At 37.3% G+C, this 8495-nt stretch overlaps 1 pseudogene; it reads right to left on the reverse strand.

Moving 5' to 3' along the window:
- Positions 1–5971: 5971 nt before the first annotated feature.
- On the reverse strand, positions 5972–8054 carry LOC100441045 (nucleolar and coiled-body phosphoprotein 1-like; annotated as a pseudogene).
- Positions 8055–8495: the final 441 nt, after the last annotated feature.

Raw genomic sequence — 8495 nt, forward strand, 5'->3', positions numbered from 1 at the left:
AGCTTGAATTTGAAATTTTAAAAAAGAGTATAATACTGAGGAAAAAAAGGAAAAAATAATCCTAGAAGCGTGTTTACTTTTTCTAATAATTTTACATGTTCATCAAATAGAAGCTTAATTAAAAATATATACTAGGACACTACAAAAGAAAATTACAGACAAATGTCTTTGATGAACAGAAATGCAAAAAATCCTCAACAAAGCATTAGCAAACCAAATTCAACAGCACAGTGAAAATAATTATTCACAATGATCAAGGGAGATTTATCTTTGGAATGCAAGAATAATTCAATGTATGTTGAATGTTGCAAATATAAGAACATGATAGATCACATTAACAGAATGAAGGACAAAAACCATATGATTATCTCAACAGACGTGGCAAAGGCATTTGACAAAATTCAACATCCTTTTACAAGGAAAACTCTCAACATATTATATAGAGAGGGAATGATAAAGGCCATACTAATAAGCCCATAGCTAACATTACTCTACTCTCACCCCTTTTGTTCAACATAGTTTTGGGAATCATAGCCGGAGCACTTAGGCAAGATAAAGAAAGAAAAAGTATACAAACATAAAAGGAAGAAGCGAATTTGTCTTTATGTGCTGATGACATGATCTTACATATAGAAAACCCTAAAAACTGCCAAAAACTTTTAGAATGATAAATGAATTCAGTAAACTTGCAGATCACAAAGCCAACATACATAAATCAATAATATTTTTAGTACTACTAATAAACTATCTAAAAAGAAAATTAAGATATAATTTATTTACAAGAGCAAAAAACTTAGGTATAAATGTATTAAAGGAGATAGAAAACCTTTATACTGAAAAATAAAAGGCATCAATAAAAAAATTGAAGAAAACACAAATAAATAGAAAGATATCCCATGTAGAAAGATATCCCACATTCATTGATTTGAAGAAATAATACTGTGAAAATTGCCATGCTACCCAAAGCAATCTACAGATTCACCATAATCCCTATCATAATTCAGATGTCATTTTTTTCACAGAGGTAGATTAAATCATCTTTAAATTTGTATGGAACTATGGAAGACCTTGAACAGCCAACGATCTTGGACAGAAACAAGAAAGCTGGAGGCAGCAAACTCCCTGATTTAAAAAAATATATAAAATAATCGTAATTAAAACAGCATGATACATGATACTGTCATAAAAATAGACCCATTGACCAATGGATTAGAATAGAAAGCCCAGATATAAACCCATGCATTAGTGGCCAATTGATTTTTTACAAAGATGCTGAGAACACATGATGTGGGAAAAACCCCTTTTTTGTGACAGGTGTTTGAACAACTGGGTATCTACATGCAGAAGAATGAAATTTAAATACACAAATATTTATCATTGTGCTACATTTATCTACAGTGTTTAGTACAGTGACATATTGCATAAGTTTGTAGCCTAGGGACAATAAGCTATACCATATAGCTGAGGTTTGTAGTAGACTATCCCATCTAGGTTGGTGTAAGTACACTATATGATGTTCTCAAAATCACCTGACACATTTCTCAGAACATATTTTCATCATTAAGCAATGCATGACTGTATATTTAAAATGCTCAGCACCATTAATCCACAGAAAAGTTTAAATTGAAACCACAATGAAGTATCACTTCACACCTGTTAGAATGGCTTTTATCATTGGTGAGAAAACAATATGCAGATTCCTCAAAAAAATAAAAATAAATCTATCCTATGATCCAGTAATTCCACTTCTGAGTACAGATTCAAAGAAACTGAAATCAATGTGTCAAAAGGATAGCTGCAATCCCATGTTAATTGTAGCATTATTCATTATAGACAATAAATGGAATCAACCTATGTGTTCACCTACAGTTGAATGGGTAAAGAAAATATGATATCTACACAACAGAATACTATTCAACCTCAAAAGAAGGGAAACTTCTGTCATTTGCTACAAAACAGATGAATCTAGAAGGAATTGTGCTAAGTGAATTAAGCCAAGCACAAAAAAATAAATACCACATGATCTCACTTACATTTGGAATCCAAAAGAGCTGAACTACGAAGTAGAGAGTAGAATGATGATTATGAGAGACTGGGAATACGGTGGGAAAGAGGACATGGTGAGTTGCTGGTTAAAGGGTACAAAGTTTCAGATAGACAATAGGATTAAGTTTTGAGGTCTATTACGCAATAAGATAACTATAGTCAATAATAATGTATATTTCAAAATTACCAAGAATTTCAGATGTCTTACCACAGAAAAATGATAAATAAGTGAGGTGGTAAATAAGTTAATTAGCTTGATTTAATCATTCCACATGGTGTACATATATCAGAGCATCACATTATGCCTTATAAATTTATACAATTATGAATTCTGAATAAAAAATAAAATTAATAATGAAAAGTAAATAAATAAAATATAGAAATGAGATAGCTTAAACTAAGTAGAATAAAGACAATCTAGAGAAAGAGGGACTATTCAAATGTGTACTTACTACTCAGATATGTTATGAGTATGATGAAGTATTGACTTAGGAAAACAATGATATCACACCATCCTCTTCTGCCAAGAGTCCCTGAAATATAAAGAAACAAACTTTGTTTTAAAAATTAAGCTTTTGTTTATTTATTTATTTATTTATTTATTTATCACCTTGTATTTTAGTTTCTGGATGTACATGTGCAGGTTTGTTACATGGGTAAATTTTATATCATTGAATTTCAGTGTATGAATAATCTTGTCACTCAGGTGGTGAGCATAGTATCCAATAGGTAGTTTTTCAACACTTCCCCTCTCCCACTCTCTCCCTTCTTGTATTTCCCAGTGTCTATTGTTCTCATTTTTATCTCCATGTGTACTCAATGTTTATTGAGCTCCTACTTATAAGTGAGAACATGCAGTGTTTGAGTTTCTATTCCTGCATAAATTTGCTTAGGATAATGGCCTCTAGCTGCATCCATGTTGCTGCAAATAACATGATTTTGTTCATTTTTATAGCTGTGTAGTATTCCATTGTGTGTCTGTACCATACTTGCTTTATCCAGTCCATAGTCTATGAGCATCTAGGTTGATTCATTGTCTTTGCTATCGTGAATAGTGCTGCGATGAACATATGAGCTCATGTGTCTTTTGATAGGATAATTTTTTTTTCTGTTTGGTATGTACCCAGTAATGGGACTGTCGGGTTGAATGGTAGCTCTGTTTTAAGTTCTTGGATAAATATCCAGTCTGCTTAACACAGTGGATGGACGAATTTGCATTTTCACCAACAGTGTATAATTAATCCCTTTTCTCTGCAGCCTCACCAGCATCAGTTATTTTTGACTTTTTAATCATCACAATTCTGACTGGTGTGAGATGGTTTCTCATTGAGATTTTGATTTGCATTTCTCTGGGGATTAGTGATGTTGAACACTTTTTCATATATTTGTTGGCCGCATGTATGTCTTCTTTTGAAAAATGTCTATTCGTGTCCTTTGGCCCATGTTTTAATGGAGATATTTGTTTTTATCTTGTTGAATTGTTTAAATTCCTTATAGATTCTAGATATTATACCTTTATCAGATGCATAGTTTGTGAATATTTTCTCCCATTCTGTAGATTGTCTGTTTATTCTGTTGATAGTTCTTTTGTTATGCAGAGGCTCTTTAATTAGGTTCCATTTGTCAATTTTGGTCTCTGTTGCAGTTGCTTTTGGAGATTTAGTCATAAATTTTTCACCAAGGCTGTGTCCAGGATGATATTTTCTAGGTTTTCTTCTAGGATTCTTATAGTGTGTGGTCTTGCCTTTAAATCTTTAATGCATTTTGAAATAATTTTTGTATATTGTGTAAAGCAGGGGTGCAGTTTCATTATTCTACATATGGCTAGTCAGCTATCTCAGTAGCATTTATTGAATAGGGAATGCTTTCTGCATTGCTTGTTATGGTCAACTTTGTCTAAGATCAGATAGTTGTAGGTGTGTGCCTTTATTTCTTGGTTCTCTATTTTGTTCTATTGGTCTATATGTCCATTTTTGTACCAATACCATGCTGTTATTATTACTGTAGTCTTGTAATATAGTTTGAAGTGGGGTATTGTGATGTTTCTGGCTTTTGTCTTTTTCCTTGCAATTATCTATTCAGGCTTTTTTTTTTCATTCCATATACATTTAAGAATCGGTTTTGTTCCAGCTCTATGAAAAATGACATTGGTATCTTGATAGCAATAGCACCAAATCTGTAGATTGCCTTGGGCAATTGCAATGATATTGATTGTTCCAATCCATGAACATAAAATGATTTTCCATTTGCTTGTGTCATCCTTGAGTATCTTCAGCAGTGTTTTGTAGCTGCACCTGTAGAGATCTTTCACCTTCTTGGTCATATGTATTTCTAGGTATTCTATACGTTTTGGCTGTTATAAATAGAATTGTATTATAGATTTGACTTTCAGCATGAATGTTATTTGTGAATAGAAATGTTACTGAATTTTGTGCATTGATTTTATATCCTGAAACTACTGAAGTTATTTATCAACTCTAGGCACCTTTTGGTGGTGTCCTTAGGGTCTCTAGAAATAGAATTATATTATCAGTGAAGAGAGATAATTTGACTTCCTCTCTTCCTATTTGAATGCCTTTTATTAGGTTGGTGCGAAAGTAATCGCAGTTTTGCCATTAAAAGTAATGGCGAACTCCACTATTACTTTTGCACCAACCTAATATTTCTTTCTCTTGCCTGATTGCTCTGGCTAGGGCTTCCACAACTATGCTGAACAGGAATGGTGAGAGTTTGTATCCATGCCTTGTTCCAGTCCTCAAGTAAAATGCTTCCAGCTTTTGCCCATTCAGTATGATGTGGGTTTTGGGTTTGTAGTATATGGCTGTTACTATTTTGAGGTACGTTACTTCTGTGCCTGGTTTGTTGAACATTTTTATCATGAAAGGTTACTGGATTTAATTGAAAGCTTTTGCTGTATCTAATAGGATAATAATTTTTTGTTTTTAGTTCTGTTTATGGAGTGAATCACATTTATTGATTTGCATGTGTAGAACAAGCCCTGCATCCCAGGAATAAAGTCTTCTTGATTTTTGTGTTATTTTGCTCTGTATAATGTGAAAATAAGAAGATGCAGTCCTCAACTTAGTATTCAATACTAGTAAGGGTCAAGTCATCAAACTCTGTGTTTCAACAGTAGAAAAGCTTGCTTTCACATTAAAAAGCAAAGCATGTATTGCAAACATTATTTAATAGTGACAAAATTACAGAAGAAAATATATTCAGACTGACCCATGGCATTCACACCACACCAGAATTTTGCCTGGAACAAAACAGTAGGTTAGGTCCATACTCGCTAAAAACTTCAGTCTCAGACCCAGTGAAGGAGGATAAAATTCATAGTTATACATGTTATACATGTATATACATGTATATACATATACATATATATAAAATACATGTTATACATAGTAGTGTATAACATACATTACATGTACATTAACCTTCTTTAATGCCCCCCACTAGGGTTTTGAGGGAAGGAGAGATGAAATGTGGCCTTGTGCACTCACAAAGGCAGAATTTTCTTCCAATTATAAAAGGTCATACATGTGACCCTTTATGTCTGTGGGAATCCACCTTTGAAAATCACAACAAAAATCAAAAGGAAATGATTTAATATAAAATATTCAAATTTCTCAGTATGAAGACTTCCACAGAACAGGAAGAAGGAGACAATGAAAATAAATTTTCTTTAAAAATAATATTCCCCTCATTTTATCCCTGATACTCAACACTCAAAAACAAGTCTGTATAAAACTAGGAATACAGAAGAGAACCACAGAGGACGTTACATTTCAAAGTCTTAGGACCTACTCTCAACTTCTGTCCTCATCAAGACCCTTGCCTATAGAGATGAGGGCTCCCTGGTCCACTGGAGAAAGTGAGTGGTCTCAGATCTTCACCCCTGCTTCAGCAAAGATATCTCAAGTCACTCACTGTCAAAATTAATAGAATTGACCTGGACAGAGATTGAGCCTCCCCAGGAGATGCCCTGCTTCTTCTTGGTTTTCTCATGCCAGAAAGATTTGCCTTTGGTGAACCTCAAAACCGCATTGGCTCGTTCCCCCAGTCTCCGGCTGCACCTCAGTTGGCATCAATGGAGTTGTCTGCCACCTCAATTTCCTTCTCCCTGACCCTGAAGAATGTGGATCATGCCCTTTTTTCTTCTTTCTTCCTTTTTGGAAATGTGTTAGGGGGTCTGAAGCTTTATTTTCTTGGCTGGAGGAGTCTCTGCCTCTTTGGCAGTCTCAGCTGCTTCCACTTCTTTCCTGAACCCAGCTTGGAAACTACCACTGCTGCCTTTTTCTTTTCTTCTTCCTCCTCTTCCTCCTCCTCGCTGTTCTTAGCTGCTTTTCCATTCTGGGCAGTCAGTGCAGAGGTGCCATTGGCCTTGGGGACTTGTGGTCTTGGAGAGTCCTTGCCCTTGGGCTTCGCTTCCTCTTCCTCACTGGAGTCATCAGAGGAATAATTGCTGCTGCTCTCGACGTTTCCTTTCTTTGCGGAGGCTGGCTTGGAAGGGGCTGTCCCTCGTGCTGCCTTCTGCAACTTCTTCTTAATTGGGGATTTAGATGTCCTCTCTTCCTCCTCCTCCTCCTCACTGCTGGAGCTGTCTGAATGAGAGCTGCTGTCCTTACCACCCTCAGGAGCCTGCTTGGCAGGCAGATACGGAGCTGCTTTGTCAGTTACCTTGGGCTTAAGGGGGGCCACAGTCATCTTTGTCTTCTCCTCCTCACTGGAACTGCTCTCTTTCTCACTGGAGCTGCTGTCAGCCTTTCTCATCAGAGGCTTCTGGCCACTGCTTGCAGGTTGCTTGAGAGTTGCAGCTGGCTCCGCTGCAGGTGACTTGGTAGTGGCAGCTGGCTTATTTGAGGAATTCTTGCTGGTACTGGCTAGCTTGGAAGGAGCTTTATCATCCTCGGAACTGTTGGAATATGAGCTTTCTGAAGAGCTCTCTGCTGCTTTCTTTGCTGGAGGTTGTTTAGTATTTGCTTTAGAGATGACTGACTTAGCAAGAATTCATCCTCTTCCTCCAAACTTGAATCAGACTCGTTGCTGCTGTCTTCACTGCTTTCGGAAGGCTGTTTCTTCTCCACAGCTTTCTTGGGAGGCTGGGTTCCCAAGGACTTCTTTGATGGGGGAGCAGGAGGGGGGCACTGAACTTTAGGGACCTGGGTTTTTTTTCATTTTTTTTTTTCCTACTACTCTTCCTCCTCACCGGAGGAGTCCTCACTGCTGGAATTTTTGGGTAGGGGTGGCAGCTGCTTTCACTGGGACCTTGACCACAACTTGCTTTTAAGATACAGTCTTCTTAGGGATGGCTGCTGCCATCTCTTCCTTTGAGTCACCACTGCTGCTGCTGCTGCCGCTGCTGTTGCAGCTGGCTGCTTTGCCATTGGCTACTTTAGGTGCTGCTTGAGCTGGAGTACCTGGTGTGGCTGGGACTTTAGCCCGAGCTTTAGCTGCTACAGATGTTGTCTTTGGTTTCTGTTTCTTTGGTGCCTCATCCTCAGAGCTTGAGTCAGAATCAGAATCAGAATCAGAGCTCTTAGCCTTCTTAAGAGGAGCTTTGGCTGTCTTGGCTTGGGGCTTAACTCCCTTCTGGACAGACTTTTTCTTTTTGTCGTCCTCCTCATCATGACTGGATGCTTCACTGGTGCTGCTCTCTGATGCTTTGGCGAGGCTTTCCAGGAGGCTGAGACAAACTTGCTCACAGCCTTCTTACCTGGAGGCCCTTGAGCTTCTTCCTCCTCCTTGCTGCTGTCCTCACTACTGTCACTGGATGAAGTCTTCTTCTTAGCTTTCATAGTCACTGATCCATTTATTTGCCTGGAACTTTTGCTTTGGGGCCTTAGCAGACTTGAGACAGAAGCTATAGACATCCAAGAGGGAAGAGGCATTGGCATCCTGCTGTGTGGCTCCTGTGGGTTTGGCGAATATATTGGCTATCACACAGGAAGTCGAGCACAAGGGGATACAGGTCTGTGGGAACCACACAAGCCAGTGTCTGCCATCCTCTGGGCAATACATGTGACTACCATTGTCTATTGGTGCTATTTTTAAGTTGCCTACTTAACAATTATTTAGGGCAACGCAGCGGGTAATCAAGAGATTGACAGTCTAAAGTGTGGGAGACAAACTATTTGAAGACTAGCAAATAAAAATCTTACAATCTATAAGATATGCTTCTATCTATGTTTCTACTTGCTTAACTTGTCTATAAACTTATGTCTTTAGATTTCAGCCTTTGGGGGCCATGACAAGACTTAGCTTCAAGCATTGTTTGCCTTGGTCTCTGCATCTAATACATAACTAAAATTGTTTACCTCTTAAGTTTTTCACTAAAAATAAAGGCCACTAAGAGTTAACATTGTCACTTATACATGTAATTAAAACTACTAGATATAGGGAAAATTCTATATGCATTGTGCACACAAAACATACAATACGTTTTG

Source organism: Pongo abelii, chromosome X, assembly GCF_028885655.2.
Source record: "Pongo abelii isolate AG06213 chromosome X, NHGRI_mPonAbe1-v2.0_pri, whole genome shotgun sequence".
In the NCBI taxonomy this organism is placed as follows: Eukaryota; Metazoa; Chordata; class Mammalia; order Primates; family Hominidae; genus Pongo; species Pongo abelii.